Source organism: Callithrix jacchus, chromosome 19, assembly GCF_049354715.1.
Source record: "Callithrix jacchus isolate 240 chromosome 19, calJac240_pri, whole genome shotgun sequence".
NCBI lineage: Eukaryota > Metazoa > Chordata > Mammalia > Primates > Cebidae > Callithrix > Callithrix jacchus.
Genome location: NC_133520.1, coordinates 1,211,479 through 1,232,677, shown reverse-complemented (window position 1 = coordinate 1,232,677; position 21,199 = coordinate 1,211,479). Strand labels below are relative to the sequence as shown.

General features: G+C 40.3%; 2 long non-coding RNA genes across 2 annotated transcripts; both read left to right on the top strand.

The window, feature by feature from the left end:
- The first annotated feature begins 11 nt into the window (after positions 1-11).
- Positions 12-6,766, top strand: LOC144580372 (uncharacterized). Its single transcript, XR_013529793.1, has 3 exons — positions 12-186; positions 2,661-2,757; positions 5,829-6,766. It is a non-coding gene; the product is annotated as an uncharacterized LOC144580372 (long non-coding RNA).
- A 1,278-nt stretch (positions 6,767-8,044) lies between these two features.
- On the top strand, positions 8,045-19,530 carry LOC144580371 (uncharacterized). The gene is made up of 3 exons (XR_013529792.1): positions 8,045-8,459; positions 9,646-9,748; positions 19,421-19,530. It is a non-coding gene; the product is annotated as an uncharacterized LOC144580371 (long non-coding RNA).
- The last annotated feature ends 1,669 nt before the right edge of the window (positions 19,531-21,199 follow it).

The following is a 21,199-nucleotide window of genomic DNA, read 5'->3' as shown; positions in this document are numbered from 1 at the left end:
ATGAGGTCAAAGCTATTTTCACAATACTAAGGCTTTACTCACCTTTTTTCACCCTTATTCTCTCACAAGTGTACTGTGTAGTTTTCCAGAGGCTAAATGACATGTTACACCAAAGCCAACTAAATATCAAAGAAGATATGAGTATCCACCTGCAAAATTGGATGGAATCCAATTTCATCTATTAAGGTAGGTACTAACAAAGTTTGCAAAAATGTAAAACAATACCACACTTCTCACTACATTATTTTTTAATTTTGGAAAATACTGTCATTTTTACATTTTTACCAAAAAAAATGTTACTTGTAATTATACGTATTAGTTTATTATTGCTATTTTTAATGAACTGATAATTTTAAAAAGTTCTTAGTTTGCTTTATAGTGCAGTAAAATGCTCTTCAGGCTGGGAGCAGTGGCTCACACCTGTAATCTCAACACTTTGAAAGACTGAGGCAGGCAGATCACTTGAGGTCAGGAGTTGGAGACCAACCTGGCCACCATGGTAAAACCCCATCTCTACTAAAAAATACAAAAATTAGCCTAGCATAGTGGTGCACGTCTGTAGTCTCAGCTACTTGGGAGACTGAATTGCTTGAATCCAGGAAGTGGAGGTTGCAGTGAGTCAAGATCACACCACTGCACTTCCACCTGAGAAACAGATTGATACTCCAACTCAACAAAAGAAAAAAGCTATTGAAGATCTTTAATAATTTTAAAGAATGTATAGGGATTCTGAGACCGAAACGTTTTGAGAATCACTGTTCTATTGCATATTGAATATCCAGTTTATTTATTTTCATTATTTCTTTTTTGATAATGAACATGCTTATTTTTATAAATTTACACAAATTCTTTTTTGTCTATAGACAGCCTCTAATTCTTTTTTGGATTTGAGAGATAAAATATGTATTCTCTGAAGTTTGTAAGTTAAAGACCTAAACTGGGAAAAATGTTAACCAGAAAGACATCTGATTACACCTAACTCTCTGCACCTTATTATAACAGAAACAGAGGCTTTTAGAACTCTAGTTTTACAAACTATGTAGCTCTTGAATTTACTTCAGACAATAAAGGAGCTGTACGTGCCTTCGTTTATCAAGAGTACTCCATTGATCAAGACAATTCAAAGCTCATCTGAGATTCATCTGACATTAAAATAAAATCACTAAACTATATCAGATCGAATGTTAGGATCTGTGATTCTGGGCTAGTAATTTATTGGGAGAATCTGAAAGAAAAGTTACAGAGAAAAATTGTGTGTGTTTTTTGTGTTATGGGCATAATTATATAATACCACTTAAATCCTTATTAAAAAGAAATTACAAGTGTGATTTTCTTGTCAAAAGCGTTGACTAGGTAAAACATTATGTTAAGAAAGATAGAAATGAAGGGAGCCTTAGCAAAATAAATATTGGTAATAATGCAAATTCAAGTCTTAATAGTTGAGACTGTGGGCTGTGAGAAAGAAAAATGTGGAGACAGTTGCAGATGGATCGTCTCTTAATCCAAGGAAGACTACATCGGGATTACAAATTAATTATTTAAATTGATAAATACGTTTAAAGAAGTTTTTCAACTTGTCAGTGAGCTTGCAGATTAAAATGTTTCTCAGTAGATCATATGGCATATGAGAAAATAGTAAGTGCTATCTAGAAAAATAAAGTGAAATGGAGGATAAGTAAAGGGGTCAGCTTTTAATAGGATAGTTAGGGATAATATCACTGAGAAGGTGACCTTTGAGCAAAACTTGGAGGGGAGTGAGAAAGTCACTTGCATATCTAAGGGGAAGACAACAAGTGTAAAGGTCCTGATACAGGCTCATGTCTGGTATATTTTGGGGAGATGGAATTTATACATATGAAACTGAGGTGGAGGCAATACAAAAAAGTGTAATAAAACAAATATATACAGATATAGATTTTGAGACAGGCTCTCAATCGCTCAGGTTGAAATGCAGTGGTGTGATCATGGCTCGTTGTAGCCTGGCTGAAGTGGAATGAGCACAGTTTACTTCAGCCTTGCTGCAGTGAGCTCAGATGCCTGGACTCAGGTGATCACCCCACTTCAGCCTCTAGAGTAGCTGGAGCTATAGGCACATGCACCACACCCAGCTACTTTTCTCTTTTTGGAGAAACAGGGGGTTTCATCATGTTGCCCAGACTGATCTTGAACTTCTGAGCTCAAGCAAGCCACCGGTCTCAGCCTCCCAAAGTGCTGAAATTATAGGCGTAAGCCACCGTGCTTGGCTTAATTCTATAAATTAAATATATAAGTGCTTAGTAATGGGAATAACATTCCATGACATTGAGGTCTGTTTTTTCACAAAATATCTTATGGGAGGTGAGTTTAGATCCAGGTTTTCCAGGAAATTATTAAATGATTTGGTAAGATGGAAGGCATTCTAGATGGAACAATGTGTTAGTTAATATAGGTTTACCTATGTTCCAGGCACATGGTAAGCCTTATACATATTTCAGCTGTTAATATTAGGGATCAAATGTAGTTTATGTGAGAAATGTATATAGACTTAGCTGGCAGGGTTTAGCTGGCAAGAAGGATTCGCTTTAGGTATAATTTGGCTACTATTTTTAACTATTAAAATAGATCTTTGAAGGTATCATTACAAGTAAAACAGAATTTCTTTTCTCTTTTTTACATTCTAGATACCAAAATAATTTCCCTTTCTCACCTTGAAATGACCTGAGCTAACAGAAGAAATTTTCCTGCATTGCTTATGAGGATCATACATAAATCAAAATGGTGAGACTATGGGAAACCTGATAAAAAGATGACTGAACCATATCAAGTACAAGTAATGATAAGATATCCTATGTGAATTTAAGGTTATAAATTATAACTTACACACTTAATAGTATGATAACCTGTTCGTTTAAATAGCGTAAGTCACTTCAATGTAATTTTAAAATGTACATAAATATATGTATTTCTCTGCATAATTTATTGTACATACAAAATTATTTCTGTATTGGTGCCCTTTATTTTCCTGATCTAGGTGGTCTTCTTCCCAACTTTTTATTTTCCTAAAACTTTTTCTTCTCAGCTATGCTTTATGCACCACCATATAAACATACTCTAGCCTCCCATTTAAAAGAGAAAGTAAAATAATCTGCCTTGGTCTTATGACTCTTTTATTCCCAATCTCTTTCTCTTCAGATAAGCTTCTTGAAGAAGTAGTCTACACTAGGTGTTTTTACTTTCTTACCTCCCATTTCTCAACACAATTACTTTGGCTTTTTTCCTTAGCTTATCATTCACTAGTAACTCTAACTGTGAAATCTGTGTGATACTTTTCTATTGTTTTGACTCCACACTGCATAATGCTCGTGAGCTCTACTTCCTTGATATGTTTGTGTTCTGTTTTTTCTTTCTTAATATTATACTGTATTTTCCCATGATATCAAGAACTATTTTACATATTTCATTAAACTTTCATTACAAAAGTATACATGCTTCTTATAGGGAATTTGGAAAATGTAGAAAGCTATTTGAAGATCTTACTACTCAGAGAGAGCCACTGTTAACATGGTGTGTTTTATTCCCTTTCTTGTGTGTGTGTACATCACTTATATACACATATATAAGCATAAACTAGATTTACATATACATATCTATTATATTTATATCATAAATATAACATATATGTACATAGGTACAGGTATCATATATTTTATGTAACTATATATGTTATATATTACAGTAATTTTTCTTTTTTTATTTTATTATTTATTTTTTTAAATTACATTTTAGGTTTTGGGATACATGTGAAGAACATGCAAGATAGTTGCATAGGTACACACGTGGCAGTGTGATTTTCTGCCTTCCTCCCCTTTACCTATATCTGGCATTTCTCCCCATGCTATCTCTCCCCAACTCCCTATCCCCCACTGTTTCTCCCCTATTCCAGCCAACAGGCCCCAGTGTGTAGTGCTCCCCTCCCTGTGTCCATGTGTTCTCATTGTTCAACACCCACCCATGAGTGAGAACATGCAGTATTTCATTTTCTGTTATTCTGTCAGTTTGCTGAGAATGATGTTCTCTTAAAAAATGGGAACTATATTCTGAATACAGTTTTGTATTATTTTACATTTTCTTAAATATTTGCTCTTATCACTAAAAATTCATCATTCATAACTTTACAGTTATAAAGTTTTAGCACATGATATCATAAATTATTCAGTCATTCCTTGATATTTGTTTGCCTTCTCACTGTTGCAATACTTTCTTCCCTAATTTTTAAACTCCACTTACTTGTTGCCTTCCTGTCTCTTTGTGTCTTCATCATTTTTTCCCTGCTTGCCTCTCCAGTTTCATCTCTTCCTGAGCTTTCTATGCCCCATAATAACCAAAGTGCCCTACCTGGAATTTTCTAATGGTAATCAATTGTTTTCTACTTTTCATACCTCTACTTATGTTACTTCTTCTGCCTAGAATGCTCTTCCTTTCAATTATCATCAGATTGGCAAAGCCATCTTTAAGATTCAGTTCAGTGCCTACCTCTGATTTAAATCTTTCCATGTATACCCATATGCCTAGTCACTAAGGAGAATCAACTACATGCTACTCAGGACCCCATTATAGAGCATGTATAACCCAGTTATACATATCTGTTAATAGATTTGCTAACCTTACTCTACTGTGAGCTCTCTGACTGTAGGGAAGAAGTATTTTATAGTGCTTAAGAGTGCACTTCCTCTAGTCATATGAACTGAATTCAGGTTTTGGCTCTGTTTACCATTTCTTAGCTTTTGATATAGGGAAATTTATCCTTTTAAAGCCTCAGTTTACTCATCTATAAAATATGGATACTAATTGTACTTACCTTACAGGGTTGATGTGAGGATTGAAGTAGTTAATATAAGTAAAGAATTTACCTATGTTCCAGGCACATAAGTCCTATATATATTTTAGTCATTATTATTAGGAATGACGTTTGATTCATCTCTTCATTCCAGTGCCTAACATAATGTCTGGAGTAGAGAACCAGTAAATGTTTAATGAATAAAGGAATGAATTGCCCAAAATGTATATTCATCATTAAGAGAAAGGGTCTGAGAAAATAACATCATTATTTAAGAAGAAATTAAGGATTAGAAACCACATTAATGATTGCCTTTTAGGCAGAGCTGAAGTTGTCACTGTATTTTAATACCGAGAAAAACTCCATCAGATACTTTCTACCTCAACAGATTTCTGTATTTTAACTATACTCAGAGTCAGCAATAATGCACATTTGTTCTAACATTCCCCTTTCTGATAGCATTATTTCTCAAATAGTGTCTCAGAAATTATTTCCATGTCTTATGTACCAGCCTTGTGTATTGCTATAAATAAATTAATGTAACCAGGGTATTGATGGCATTGTGCCCACTCAATTATATGTTTATCTAAAGTTCTCAAATATGAATATCAAAGCCATTTAACAGTTCAGATAACCAAGAATGATGTCAAAATTTTAAGGTAAAACTTGTAACATGCGATTTGTCTCATTGATTTGACAAATGTGTTGTGGGATCTCTTTAAGGCACCATGCTAAATACTATGGAAGAATCAAATATAAATAAGATTTGGCCTGTGTCCTCAGAGCTTCCTTCACACAGTAATTTAGTAGCACATTTAGTACTCCCATGGATCTGGTGGCTGTCTCTTCTTTAGATCACCAATATTAGCAGATTTGACAACTGAATCATTATTAATAATTAAAAATTAAATGTTATTTTCTATCACCCTAAATGATCACAGATAATATGTTATATACCATCTGTATACATAAAAGTGACAGATATGTATATGCTTTTACTCTTTTTTTCTAGACCTGTTTGGAGGTTGCTGACAGTTCAGGCATGGTGTCGGTGATTATGTGGAATGCCCCATGTCCTGAGTGGTTTAAAATTTTGCGAGTTGGTTTAGTTTTTCTGTTTCAAGATTATTCTGTTAAAAAGAATTATCCATTTAGAATACAGCCTGTCCCCATGGATCCAGAGATCAAACTAATTTCTACAATGAGTTAAGTATTCAATAAATTTGTTGTCTTATGGCTATTTTATTTATATAAATTTGCAATATACCATATTAGAAATAAGACCATAAAAATTACTGAAACTGTTAGAACCTAACGAAGCTTTAAATTTATTTGTTCATAGAATTTTCAAGCAATCACATAACCTAATAAATATACCTGTTTATTATTTCATTATTAAAAAAAATTATCTGAGATATTTATTGTTGATTGAAGAATGAGCTCCACTTGGGTTGTACTTATTTTGTTTTCTTTTACTTTTGGTCACCTAATACTAACTTAACAATGAATATATTTTGCATTTACTACTACTTTCTATCTCAAAAGGACTTCCGTTAACTTTTGTATTGAAATAATTTCAAACTTACATAAACGTTAAAAGAATGGTAGAGAGATCTCTCATATACCCGTTATCCATATTCAACAATTACTAACATTTACTTTTGCTTTATCATTGTATCTCTCTCTTCACATATATACATATCTATACACACACACGCACACACACACACACACCCATACACACACCATACATACACACGTATGTATATATATTCCCTGTGATCCAGTAAGAGAAAGTAGCAGCCATCATACATACCCCTTTAAGCCTAAACACTTCACTAGTATTTCAGTGTATATTTTCTAATAAGAAGAGTATTCTATTACATAATCTGAGTACAATTACCAAAATCAGGAAATTTAAAATTGATACAATACTAATATCTAACCTATAATCAGTATTCAAATTTTGCCAATTCCTGCAATCTTAAAAGGGCTTTTTCTAATTAGTACTGATATCTTGACATCTTAAATATTTTGAACCATTAAAATTAAAGTATTAAATAATTGTTTTTAGATATGAACATGATTTTATTCATTTTCATTTTTAAGAATTATAGATTACATTGCTTCAGTTTAAATACTGTTTTTGGTTTATAATAGCTTTATTCTGAACCTGAATTTTTGTGTATTCTAAATTTCTCAGCTAATGCACTCAGCTTAATTACTTAGAGAATATTCAGATAAAGGTATCAATTGTTGATTGTTTTCTTAAATATGTGTTAATTTGCAAAAATCTTATATGATTATTTATTAAAATCTTAAGCATTTTGTAGACATTGGTCAGATCTCCCTAAATGAAGAAGTTATTACCTAGATAGTTTGGTACACATAGTCTATTATCTCATTAGTTTTTGCTATAGAAATGTGAGGAACTGAACTGATAGAGATATTGTGATTTTTTTTTTAATTTTTTATTGGATTATAGGTTTTGGGGTACATGAGCAGAGCATGCAAGACAGTTGCGTAGGTACACACATGGCAGTGTGCTTTGCTTTCCTTCTCCCCTTCACCCACATTTGGCATTTCTCCCCAGGCTATCCCTCCCCACCTCCCCCTCCCACTGGCCCTCCCCTTTTCCCCCCAATAGACCCCAGTGTTTAGTACTCCCCTTTCTGTGTCCATGTGTTCTCATTTTTCATCACCCACCTATGAGTGAGAATATGCGGTGTTTCATTTTCTGTTCTTGTGTCAGTTTGCTGAGGATGATGTTTTCCAGATTCATCCATGTCCCTACAAACGACACGAACTCATCATTTCTGATTGCTGCATAATATTCCATGGTGTATATGTGCCACATTTTTCCAATCCAGTCTATTATCAATGGGCATTTGGGTTGATTCCAGGTCTTTGCTATTGTAAACAGTGCTGCAATGAACATTCGTGTACATGTGTCCTTAGAGTAGAACGATTTATAGTCTTTTGGATATATACCCAGTAATGGGATTGCTGGGTCAAATGGGATTTCTATTTCTAAGGCCTTGAGGAATCGCCACACTGTCTTCCACAATGGTTGAACTAATTTACACTCCCACCAATAGTGTAAAAGTGTTCCTTTTTCTCCACATCCTCTCCAGCATCTGTTGTCTCCAGATTTTTTAATGATCGCCATTCTAACTGGCGTGAGATGGTATCTCAATGTGGTTTTGATTTGCATCTCTCTGATGACCAGTGACGATGAGCATTTTTTCATATGACTGTTGGCCTCATATATGTCTTCTTTCGTAAAGTATCTGTTCATATCCTTTGCCCACTTTTGAATGGGCTTGTTTGTTTTTTTCCTGTAAATCTGCTTGAGTTGTTTGTAAATTCTGGATATCAGCCCTTTGTCAGATGGGTAGACTGCGAAAATTTTTTCCCATTCTGTTGGTTGCCGATCCACTCTAGTGACTGTTTCTTTTGCCGTGCAGAAGCTGTGGAGTTTCATTAGGTCTCATTTGTCTATTTTGGCTTTTGTTGCCAATGCTCTTGGTGTGATTTATTAAGAAAACACAATAAAAGATGGTGAGAGGATGCTAATTTACAACATGCCACCTCTGCTATATAGAATTGTAGGACCAGATTTTCATCATGAAAACTCTCTAAGGTATGAGAAACAATTTATTCTTTCAAGTAAGTAACTGAAGATACAGAAATTATTTTTTAAATGATAGCCTTGGTGAGAATATATTTACAATGTACATTTTGCTATTTAAAAACAGTTTTACTTCTTATTAATGTTATCAGCAGTCTCTATTTTCTTCCTCATATTTTTGATATGTAACAGGACTTTGCCTTATTTTTCAGAAAACAATAGACTATGTAAAGCACTAAGTAGTAAATATTTTGACTTTCCAGGCTCTATGGTCTCTGTTTCAACTTCTCAGCTCTGTCTTTGTAGACTGAAGGCAGCCATATGTATGTAAAGGAATGGCTATGGCAATATTCCAATAAACATTTATTTACAAAAAGAGGTAGTCATCTACAGCCTGTAGTTTGCCTAGACTACATGTATCAGTAGATTGCAACTCTGGCTGTATATTGGAATCATTTGGGGAGTTTTAAAGAGCCACTGATGCCCCATACTCAAAGATTCTGATGTAATTACTCTGAGAATGGGACCAAGGCATTGCTATGGGTGTAAAATTTTCCAGCTGATCCCAAAGGTATAGCCAAGGTTGGGAGCTATGCCTTTATGATTTTTAAAAATTACCTATATAAAACTAATGAGTTTTTTATCCTAGCATTTTCTTCATTTTTAATTGGCAAATAATAATTAAACATATTTATAGGGTCTAGTGTAACATTTTGATCTATGTATATACATCATAGAAAAACTCAATCAAATAGCCATCACCTTACTAACTTACCACTTTTCTGTGGTGATAACATTAAAAATCTACTAGTCATTTTGAAATATATAATACATTATTATTAACTGTACTCACCATCCAAGGTGATAGATTCCTAAGACTTATTCCTTTAATTTGACTAAAATTGTACCCTTTGATCAAGATCTAGCTTTTTCCTATCACTGTCCACTTGAGCCACCCTCCCCACCCCACCTCTGGTAACCTCCTTTTTACTCTCTGTTTCTATGAGATTGACTTTTTTAGATTCTTGAAGAATGTTATGCCAATTGAAATAAGCCAGGCACAGAAAGACAAATACTGTAAGATCTAACTCATAAGTGGAATCTAAAAAGCTGATCCTATAGAAACAGAGTAGAAAGGTGACTGTCTTATTTATTTATTTATTTATTTATTTATTTATTTATTTATTTATTGAGACAGAGTCTTGCTGTATCACCCAAACTTAAAGTGCAGTGGTACAATCTCGGCTCACTGCAACCTCCAGCTCCTGGGTTCCAGCGATTCTCCTGCCTCAGCCTCTCAGGTAACTGGAATTACAGGCACACACAACCACGCCCAGCTAAGTTTTATATTTTTGGGAGAGACAGGGTTTCACCATTTTGGCCAGGCTGGGCTTGATCTCCTCACCTCAAGTACTCTACCTGATTTGGCCTCTCAAAATGCTAGAATTACAGGCATGAGCCACCACGCGAGGCCAGAACATGATTAAGTATCTTTTAATGAAAAAAAAGGACAGTTCTATAAATCACGTTAGACACAAAAGATTCAAAAAGTCAGTAATATACAGTTCTACTTTTAAAAGTTAGTCTAATGAGATCACACCTATGTAAGATAAACAAATTATAGTAAAATAAAAGACTAATGACAGTAAACCATATTAAAAATGTAATAATGTAACAAAGTAATAATGTAAAAAAAGGAAAAAGAAATGAATAAAAATGTAATTGAAGAAAGAATGAACAGTGAAGTAGGAAAATGTGCTGCATGGGAGAAAGTGTTAAGCAACGATTAGGAAAAATACCAGTGTAACCGGGCACGGTGGCTCATGCCTGTAATCCCAGCACTTTAGGAGGCCGAGGTGGGTGGACCACAAGGTCAATAGATCAAGTCAATCCTTGTCAACATGGTGCAACCCCGTCTCTACTTAAAATACAAAATATTAGCTGGGCATGGTGGTGCGTGCCTGTAATCCCAGCTACTCAGGAGGCTGAGGTAGAAGAATTGCCTGAACCCAAGAGGTGGAGGTTGTGGTGAGCCGAGATCATGCCATTGCACTCCAGCCTGGGCAACAAGAGCGAAACTCTATCTCAAAAGAACGGGGGAGAGGTAACCAGTGTGAGAAGGAAGGTATTGGGAAGTAAGCACTTTTCAGACAGAGGCCACAGCCCATTAAAGTCCCTGGGGCAGGACTGCTTCTGGTGGATTGCAGGAAAAGCAAGGAGGTCCCTGTGGCTTGAGGAGAATAAGGAGTGGGAGAGAGGGAGGAGGTGAGGAGAACAGGTTGGGCAGGGCCTGCGAGCCTTGAGAAGGTGGGGGATGTTAAGCAATATATCTTTTAATATAAGTGTTATTGGAAATCAAGAAGCAGGAAATAAACAGTCCAATTTGAGTTTTTGGGTTTTTGAGATGGGGTCTCACTCTGCAACCCAAGTGGGAGTGCAGTGGCATGATCTCAGCTCACTGCAACCTCTGCCTCCCAGACTCAAGTGACTCTTGTGGCTCAGCCTACTGAGTAGCTGGTATTCCAGGCACCAGCCACAATGCCTGGCTAATTGTTGTAATTATAGTAGAGACAGGATTTCACCATAATGGCCAGGCTGGCCTGGAACTACAGACCTCTAGTGGATCAACCTGCCTCATCCTCTAATTCACATTTTAATAAAAAGATATTGGTTGGGGTTTGTGGCTCACACCTGTAATTCCAGCACTTTGGGAGGCCGAGGCAAGTGGATCACCTGAGGTTGGGAGTTTGAGACCAGATTGCACCAAACTGGAGAAATCCTGTTTCTACTAAATACACAAAATTAGCTGGGTATGGTGGCCCATGCCTGAAATCCCAGCAATTTGGAAGGCTTAGGCAGCAAGATCGCTTGAACCTAGGAAGCAGAGGCTGCAGTGAGCCAAGATCCTGCCACTGAACTTGAACCTGGGCAATGAGAGTAAAACTCTGTCTGAAAACAAAGAAATATAACAAAAACAAACAAACAAACAAAAACCTGGGCATGGTGACAGGCACCTGTGGTCCCAGTTACTCAGAAGACTGAGGCAGACGAATCACTTGAACCTGGAAGGTGAAGGTTTCAGTTGGGTGAAATCACCCACTGCTCTCCTGCCTGGGAGACAGCAATATTTTGTCTCAAACAAAATGAAAAGCAAAACAAAAGCAAACACTTCTGGGCTCATGTGATCCTCCTACATTAGCCTGTGAAATTGCTGGGATTATAAACATGGGCCACCATGCCCAGCCTGGGCCAACATCTTAATGGAAAAGGGTAACTAGTTTGAGAAGGAAGGTATTTGGGGGTAAGCACTTTCCGGACAGAGGACACAGCCCATGCAAAGGCCCTGGGGCAGGAGCGTGTGGCATATTGGAGGAACAGCAAGGAGGTTCGTGTGGCTTGAGCAGAGTGAGGAGTGAAAAAAAGGGAGCAGGGAAGAAGGATGGGTTGAGCAGGGCCTGTGGGCCTTGGGGAAGTGGGGGAAGTTTAGAAGTTTATCTTTTTTTTTTTTAAATTTTTTATTGGATTTCAGGTTTTGGGGTACATGAGCAGAGCATGCAAGACAGTTGCGTAGGTACACACATGGCAGTGTGCTTTGCTTTTCTTCTCCCCTTCACCCACATTTGGCATTTCTCCCCAGGCTATCCCTCCCCACCTCCCCCTCCCACTGGCCCTCCCCTTTTCCCCCCAATAGACCCCAGTGTGTAGTACTCCCCTTTCTGTGTCCGTGTGTTCTCATTTTTCATCACCCACCTATGAGTGAGAATATGCGGTGTTTCATTTTCTGTTCTTGTGTCAGTTTGCTGAGGATGATGTTTTCCAGATTCATCCATGTCCCTACAAATGACACAAACTCATCATTTCTGATTGCTGCATAATATTCCATGGTGTATATGTGCCACATTTTTCCAATCCAGTCTATTATCAATGGGCATTTGGGTTGATTCCAGGTCTTTGCTATTGTAAACAGTGCTGCAATGAACATTCATGTAAATGTGTCCTTATAGTAGAACGATTTATAGTCTTTTGGATATATACCCAGTAATGGGATTGCTGGGTCAAATGGAATTTCTATTTCTAAGGCCTTGAGGAATCGCCACACTGTGTTCCATAATGGTTGAACTAATTTACACTCCCACCAACAGTGTAGAAGTGTTCCTTTTTCTCCACATCCTCTCCAGCATCTGTTGTCTCCAGATTTTTTAATGATCGCCATTCTAACTGGCGTGAGATGGTATCTCAATGTGGTTTTGATTTGCATCTCTCTGATGACCAGTGACGATGAGCATTTTTTCATATGATTGTTGGCCTCATATATGTCTTCTTTCATAAAGTGTCTGTTCATATCCTTTGCCCACTTTTGAATGGGCTTGTTTGTTTTTTTCCTGTAAATCTGTTTGAGTTCTTTGTAAATTCTGGATATCAGCCCTTTGTCAGATGGGTAGACTGCAAAAATTTTTTCCCATTCTGTTGGTTGCCGATCCACTCTAGTGACTGTTTCTTTTGCCGTGCAGAAGCTGTGGAGTTTCCTTAGGTCCCATTTGTCTATTTTGGCTTTTGTTGCCAATGCTTTTGGTGTTTTGTTCATAAAGTCCTTGCCTACTCCTATATCCTGGATAGTTTTGCCTAGATTTCCTTCTAGGGTTTTTATGGTGCCAGGTCTTATGTTTAAGTCTTTAATCCATCTGGAGTTAATTTTAGTGTAAGGTGTCAGGAAGGGGTCCAGTTTCTGCTTTCTGCACATGGCTAGCCAGTTTTCCCAACACCATTTGTTAAACATGGAATCCTTGCCCCATTGCTTGTTTTTGTCAGGTTTATCAAAGATTGTATAGTTGTATGTATGTTGTGTTGCCTCCGGTGCCTCTGTTTTGTTCCATTGGTCTATATCTCTGTTTTGGTACCAGTACCATGCTGTTTTGATTACTGTAGACTTATAGTATCGTTTGAAATCCGGTAGTGTGATGCCCTCCACTGTGTTCTTTTTGCTTAGAATTGACTTGGCTATGCGGGCTCTCTTTTGGTTCCATATGAAGTTCGTGGTGGTTTTTTCCAGTTCTGTGAAGAAAGTCAGTGGTAGCTTGATGGGGATAGCATTGATTCTGTAAATTACTTTGGGCAGTATAGCCATTTTCACGATATTAATTCTTCCTAACCATGAACATGGAATGTTTCTCCATCTGTTTGTGTCCTCTCTGATTTCTTTGAGCAGTGATTTGTAGTTCTCCTTGAAGAGGTCTCTTACGTTCCTTGTGAGTTGTATTCCAAGGTATTTTATTCTTTTTGTAGCAATCACGAATGGCAGTTCGCTCTTGATTTGGCTTTCTTTAAGTCTGTTGTTGGTGTAGACGAATGCTTGTGATTTTTGCACATTGATTTTATATCCTGAGACTTTGCTGAAGTTGCTTATCAGTTTCAGGAGTTTTTGGGCTGAGGCGATGGGGTCTTCTAAGTATACTATCATGTCGTCTGCAAATAGAGACAATTTGGTTTCCACATTTCCAATCTGAATACCATTTATTTCTTTTTCTTGCCTGATTGCTCTGGCTAGAACTTCAAGTACTATATTGAATAGGAGTAGTGAGAGAGGGCATCCTTGTCTAGTGCCAGATTTCAAAGGGAATGCTTCCAGTTTTTGCTCATTCAGTATGATATTGGCTGTTGGTTTGTCATAAATAGCTTTTATTACTTTGAGATACGTTCCATAGATACCGAGTTTATTGAGGGTTTTTAGCATAAAGGGCTGTTGAATTTTGTCAAATGCCTTCTCTGCGTCGATTGAGATAATCATGTGTTTTTTGTTTTTGGTTCTGTTTATGTGGTGAATTACGTTGATAGACTTGCGTATGTTGAACCAGCCTTGCATCCCCGGGATGAATCCTACTTGATCATGATGAATAAGTTTTTTGATTTGCTGTTGCAATCAGCTTGCCAATATTTTATTGAAGATTTTTCCATCTATGTTGATCATGGATATTGGCCTAAAGTTTTCTTTTCTCTTTGGGTCTCTGCCGGGTTTTGGTATCAGGATGATGTTGGTCTCGTAAAATGATTTGGGAAGGATTCCCTCTTTTTGGATTGTTTGAAATAGTTTTAGAAGGAATGGTACCAGCTCCTCCTTGTGTGTCTGGTAGAATTCGGCTGTGAACCCGTCTGGACCTGGGCTTTTTTTGTGTGGTAGGCTCTTAATTGCTGCCTCAACTTCAGACCTTGTTATTGGTCTATTCATAGTTTCAGCTTCCTCCTGGTTTAGGCTGGGAGGACGCAGGAGTCCAGGAATTTATCCATTTCTCCCAGGTTTACTAGTTTATGTGCATAGAGTTGTTTGTAATATTCTCTGATGATGGTTTGAATTTCTCTGGAATCTGTGGTGGTTTCTCCTTTATCATTTTTTATTGTATCTATTTGGTTGTTCTCTCTTTTATTTTTAATCAATCTGGCTAGTGGTCTGTCTATTTTGTTGATCTTTTCAAAGAACCAGCTCTTGGATTTATTGATTTTTTGAAGGGTTTTTTATGTTTCAATCTCCTTCAGCTCAGCTCTGATCTTAGTTATTTCTTGTCTTCTGCTGGGTTTTGAGTTTTTTTGATCTTGCTCCTCTAGCTCTTTCAATTTTGACGATAGGGTGTCAATTTTGGATCTCTCCATTCTCCTCATATGGGCACTTATTGCTATATACTTTCCTCTAGAGACTGCTTTAAATGTGTCCCAGAGGTTCTGGCACGTTGTGTCTTCGTTCTCATTGGTTTCGAAGAACTTCTTTATTTCTGCCTTCATTTCGTTGTTTACCCAGTCAACATTCAAGAGCCAGTTGTTCAGTTTCCATGAAGCTGTGCGGTTCTGGGTCGGTTTCTGAATTCTGAGTTCTAACTTGATTGCACTATGGTCTGAGAGGTTGTTTGTTATGATTTCAGTTGTTTTGCACTTGTTGAGCAGTGCTTTACTTCCAATTATGTGGTCAATTTTTGAGTAGGTGTGATGTGGTGCTGAGAAGAATGTGTATTCTGTGGATTTGGGGTGGAGAGTTCTGTAAATGTCTATCAGGTTTGCTTGCTCCAGGTCTGAGTTCAAGCCCTGGATATCCTTGTTGATTTTCTGTCTGGTTGATCTGTCTAGTATTGACAGTGGAGTGTTAAAGTCTCCCACTATTATTGTGTGGGAGTCTAAGTCCTTTTGTAAGTCATTAAGAACTTGCCTTATGTATCTGGGTGCTCCTGCATTGGGTCTATATATGTTTAGGATCGTTAGCTCTTCTTGTTGTATCGATCCTTTTACCATTATGTAATGGCCTTCTTTTTCTCTTTTGATCTTTGTTGCTTTAAAGTCTATTTTATCAGAGATGAGAATTGCATCTCCTGCTTTTTTTTGCTTTCCATTAGCTTGGTAAATCTTCCTCCATCCCTTTATTTTGAGCCTTTGTGTATCCTTGCAGGTGAGATGGGTTTCCTGGATACAGCACACTGATGGGTTTTGGATTTTTATCCAATTTGCCAGTCTGTGTCTTTTGATTGGTGCATTTAGTCCATTTACATTTAGGATTAATATTGTTATGTGTGAATTTGATACTGCCATTTTGATGCTAAGTGGCTGTTTTGCCTGTTAGTTGTTGTAGATTCTTCATTATGTTGAAGCTCTTTAGCATTCAGTGTGATTTTGGAATGGCTGGTACTGGTTGATCTTTTCTATGTGTAGTGCCTCTTTTAGGAGCTCTTGTAAAGCAGGCCTGGTGGTGACAAAATCTCTGAGTACTTGCTTGTTCGCAAAGGATTTTATTTTTCCTTCACTTCTGAAGCTCAGTTTGGCTGGATATGAAATTCTGGGTTGAAAGTTCTTTTCTTTAAGAATGTTGAATATTGGCCCCCACTCTCTTCTGGCTTGTAGTGTTTCTGCCGAGAGATCTGCTGTGAGTCTGATGGGCTTCCCTTTGTCCGTGACCCGACCTTTCTCTCTGGCTGCTTTTAGTGTTCTCTTTTTATTTCAACCCTGTTGAATCTGACGATTATGTGCCTTGGGGTTGCTCTTCTTGCGGAATATCTTTGTGGTGTTCTCTGTATTTCCTGCAATTGAGTGTTGGCCTGTCTTGCTAGGTGGGGGAAATTTTCCTGGATGATGTCCTGAAGAGTATTTTCCAGCTTGGATTCATTCTCTTCGTCCCCTTCTGGTACACCTATCAAACGTAGGTTAGGTCTTTTCACATAGTCCCACATTTCTTGGAGACTTTGTTCATTCCTTTTTGCGCTTTTTTCTCTGATCTTGGTTTCTCATTCTATTGCATTGAATTGGTCTTCGACTTCAGATATTCTTTCTTCTGCTTGGTCAATTCGGCTATTGAAACTTGTGTTTGCTTCGCGAAGTTCTCATATTGTGTTTTTCAGCTCCTTTAATTCATTCATATTCCTCTCTAAGTTATCCATTCTTGTTATCATTTCCTCGAATCTTTTTTCAAATCTTTTTTCAAGGTTCTTAGTTTCTTTGCATTGATTTAATACATGATCTTTTAGCTCACAAAAGTTTCTCATTATCCATCTTTTGAAGTCTGATTCCATCATTTCGTCACAGTCATTCTCCGTCCAGCTTTGTTCCCTTGCTGGTGAGGAGTTTTGGTCCTTTCTAGGAGGCGAGGTGTTCCGGTTTCGGGTGTTTTCCTCCTTTTTGCGCTGGTTTCTTCCCATCTTTGTGGATTTGTCCGCTGGTCGTCTGCGTAGTTGCTGACTTTTCGATTGGGTCTCTGAGTGGACACCCAGAATGTTGAGGATGAAGTATTTCTGTTGCTTGGTTTTCCTTCTACCAGTCTAGCCCCTTCTCTGTATGACTGCTGAGGTCCGCTCCAGACCCTGCTTGTCTGGGGTGCACCTCTAGCAGCTGTGGCACAGCGAGGGATGCTACCAGTTTCTTTTTCTGCTATCTTTGTCCCAGGATGATGCCTGCCTAATGTCAGTCTTTTGGATATAGAGGGGTCAGGGAGCTGCTTGAGGAGACAGTTTGTACTTTATAGGGGTTTAATTGCTGAGCTGTGCGCTCTGTTGTTCCTTCAGGGCTGTTAGGTTGCTATGTTTGATTCTGTTGCAACAGAGCTCATTAAAAAAACCCTTTTTTTTCTCAAATGCTCTGTGTTGAGGGGTTTGGGCTTTATTTTTGGATGTTCGATGAGGTGTCCTGTTCAGCTAGAAGGCAGACTAGCCACTGTTTGGTTGCTGAGGCTCCGCCCTGCTGTTGTGTGATTCGCCCTGTTCCTGCAGGCTCTGCTGTGGTCTCCGCCATGCCCTGCGGTGGAGTCTCTTCGTTGTAGCGTGTTGCCTCAGCAATGGCAGGCTGCATCAGCAGTGGGCGTGTATCTCAGTAGGGACAGGTTGCCTCGGCAATAGCTGGCTGCGTCAGCAGTGGGCGTGTATCTCAGTTGGGGCGGGTTGCCTCGGCAACAGCTGGCTGCGTCAGCGGTGGGCGTGTATCTCAATTGGGGCGGGTTGCCTCGGCAACGGCTGGCTGCGTCAGCAGTGGGCGTGTATCTCAGTTGGGGCGGGTTGCCTCGGTAGTGGTGGACGCCCCTCCCCCACAGAGCATCTCGGACCGTCTGCTTGGGATAGTTTGAAATCGCGGTTTTGTTCGTCACACTGGGTATCCCAAACGATCTGTCCCTGCAATCCCCTGGGCTGGGCTACTGTCCAAGTCTCGTTCAGTCTCAAGTGCAGCCCTCTCAAGTCTCAGGTTGCCGGTTCAACAAGGCACCCGGACAAGCGCGCCCTGTGGGGATTGCTTGGTAGGGCCGGCCGCCACAGACTTACTGCCTGGCGTCCCGTGTCTTTTTATACTTGGGAGTTTCCCCGTTCTGTGGGCAACAAAGATCAGTCTGGAAATGCAGCTTTAACTCACCGTTTGTGGATTCAACGCGAGCTCCAATCCTGGGTTGTTCTCACAGTGCCATCTTGAGTCGGTTTTTTTGAGAAGTTTATCTTTCAATGTAGGTGTGATAGAAAATCAGGAAGCAGGGAATAAACTGCCCAATTTGAGTTTTTTTTTTTTTTTTTTTTTTGAGATCGAGTCTCACTCTGGCACCCAGGAGGGAGTGCAGTGGTGTGATCTCGGCTCACTGCAACTTTTGCCTTCCAGATTCAAGTGACCCTTCAGGATCAGCCTCCTGAGTAGCTGGTATTACAGGCGCCTGCCACCATTCCCAGCCTATTTTTGTAATTGTCGTAGAGACAGAATTGCATCATGATGACCAGTCTGTTCTAGAATTTCTGACCTCTAGTTGATCAACCTGTCCCAGCCTCCAATTTACATTTTAATAAAAAAATATTGTTTGGGGTTGGTGGCTCACATCTGTAATTCCAGCACTTTGGGTGGCTGAGGCAGGTGAATCACCTGAGGTTGGGAGTTTGAGACCAACCTAAGATGGAGAAATCCCATTTCTACTAAATATACAAAATTATCTGGGCATGATGTTGCATGCCTGTAATCACAGTCATTTGTTAGGCTGAGGCAGTAGAATTGCTTGAACATGGGAAGCGGTGGTTGCAGTGAGACTAGACCCTGCCACTGAACACCAACTTTGGCAACTAGAGTAAAACCCTGTCTGAAAAAAAAAACCTAGGCATGATGGCAGGAACCTGTAGTCTCAGCTACTCAGAAGGCTGAGGCATGAGAATCTCTTGAACCTAGAAAGTGGAGGTGTCAGTGGGCTGAAATCACCCACTGCACTCCTGTCTTGGTGCAGAGCAAGATTATGTCTCAAACAAAACAAAAAGCAAAACAAAAGCAAACACTTCTGGGCTCATGTAATCCTCCTACCTCAGCCTGCGAAATTGCTGGAATTATAAGCAAGTGCCACCATGCCCAACCTGGGCCAAGATGTTAATAGAAAGTGGTAACCAGTGTGAGAAGTAAGGAATTGTGGGCTAAGCACTTTCTAGACAGAGGGCACAGCACATGAGAGTGAGAATCTGCATTTTTAGCACCCGGAATTGTTTTTCTCTCCACAGGACAAGGTGACAACGGGTCTCCCTGTACAGGCAGTCAAAGCAATTTGAGGAAAACACATTGTAGCAAGATGATGATGTTTTCCGTGAAAACAATAAAGTGACTAAGATCCATTAGCATGTTGTGCTTGGCTTCCTTGAAGGTCCTCAGCGGCATAACTGGACATCCGTCTCGGGATTGGGCTTTGCACCAGAAAGTTTCTGAGATACTCTCTCCATCAGATCCGCCCCCGGCGGAGGCCAGTTGCGGGTGTGGCCACCTCTGCGGCTGGCTGGGCAGGCCGCTTTGTCTTTGTTCACATCTTTTCCGGCCAGCAGCGCTGAGAAGCAGGGTTTGGAGACCAAGGCAGGGCCCCTTGGTGGGTGGACCAGGTCGAAGCGGGGCAGTGAGCTCATGGAGCCGGGCAACGTTCTGCTGACACCCTCCCAGAGGGTCTCAGGCATCTTTCTGAGGTCCACCGACCCCCGCCACACATCACCAGACTGAATCTCCAGCCCCGCGGGACCCAATCGCTGCCCACGCCATCCGATCTGGAATCCAGTGGGAAGAGCAGACCCTAGTGCCCACCTCACGGTATCAAGCACCTTCCCATCCAGCTGACCCAAACAGGAAAGTCGACTCAGGGAGCCACTGAGGTCAGGACGGTCGGGCTCCTGCTCAGCTTGTGGCAGGCAGCCTCCTTCCCTGGGGCCGCCTGGGACACCGCCACCAGCATTTTCTGGTGCCACTGAGGCTCCCCTGCCACAGAGCGCCCACGTTGCCGCTGGCCAGCCAGGCACGCCAATGTGCATGTGCAAGTGGCGCATCACAAGCGCTAGCGTCCATCCGCGGCTCGCATCACAGTGACAGTCCCTGTGGCCTGGGGAACGGCCGTCTCAGGGGCTTGGCAGAACAGCGGCCTTCAGTGGAAGTGCCTGGACCTTAGGCAATGGCCCCCCTCTCCCCGAGATCGTCGCCAGGGTCTCGCGATTTCAGGAGTCCAGCAGGGCGGGACCAGGCTGAGAAAAGCTGCAGCGGAGCTTCAGGGATGCACAGGGCGATCCCCAAGGATCCCCACGGTGCTTCAGGCCTGCTCAGACACTGTGGGGGGTGCGTCTCCTTGAAAGCTGTCCCTGCTGGGATTTCCAGGTACCGCCAGCCTGTGTGCCCTGGGGCTGCTCTCTCCCGGAGAAGCTTCCCAGGAGAGAGCAGAACTCCTCAGCCTCAGGAGCTGCTTGCAACTGTTGGATGACTGCGCGAGCGCATGTGTGTGTATGTGTGTGTGTGTGTGTGTGTGTGTGTGTGTGTGTGTGTGTATCTGTGTGCGTCTGCAGGGGTCCCTGGGCTTCCAGACCAAGGCAGAGCCCCTTGGTGGGTGGCCCAGGTTGAAGTGGGGCAGTGAGCTCATGGAGCCATGGAATGTTCAGTTGTTGGAGGAACAGCAAAGAGGTCCCTGTGGCTGGAGCAGGGTGGGGGGGAGAGAGAGGGAGGAGGGGAGGGAGGAGGGAAGTAAGGCCTGTTGGGCAGGGCCTGCAGGCCTTGGGGAGGTGAGGGAAGTTGAGCAGTTTATCTTTTAATGTAAGTGTGCTGGGAAATAAGGAAGCAGGGGAGAAACAATCCAATTTAATTTTTGGTGTTTTTTTTTGAGGAGTTTCATTCTGTCACTCAGGTGGGAGTGCACAGGTGTGATCTCAGCTCACTGCAACCTCCGCCTCCCAGATTCAAGTGATTCTTGTGGCTCAGCCTCCTGAGTAGCTGGTATTATTGGCACCCACCACCATGCCCAGCTAACTTTTGTAATT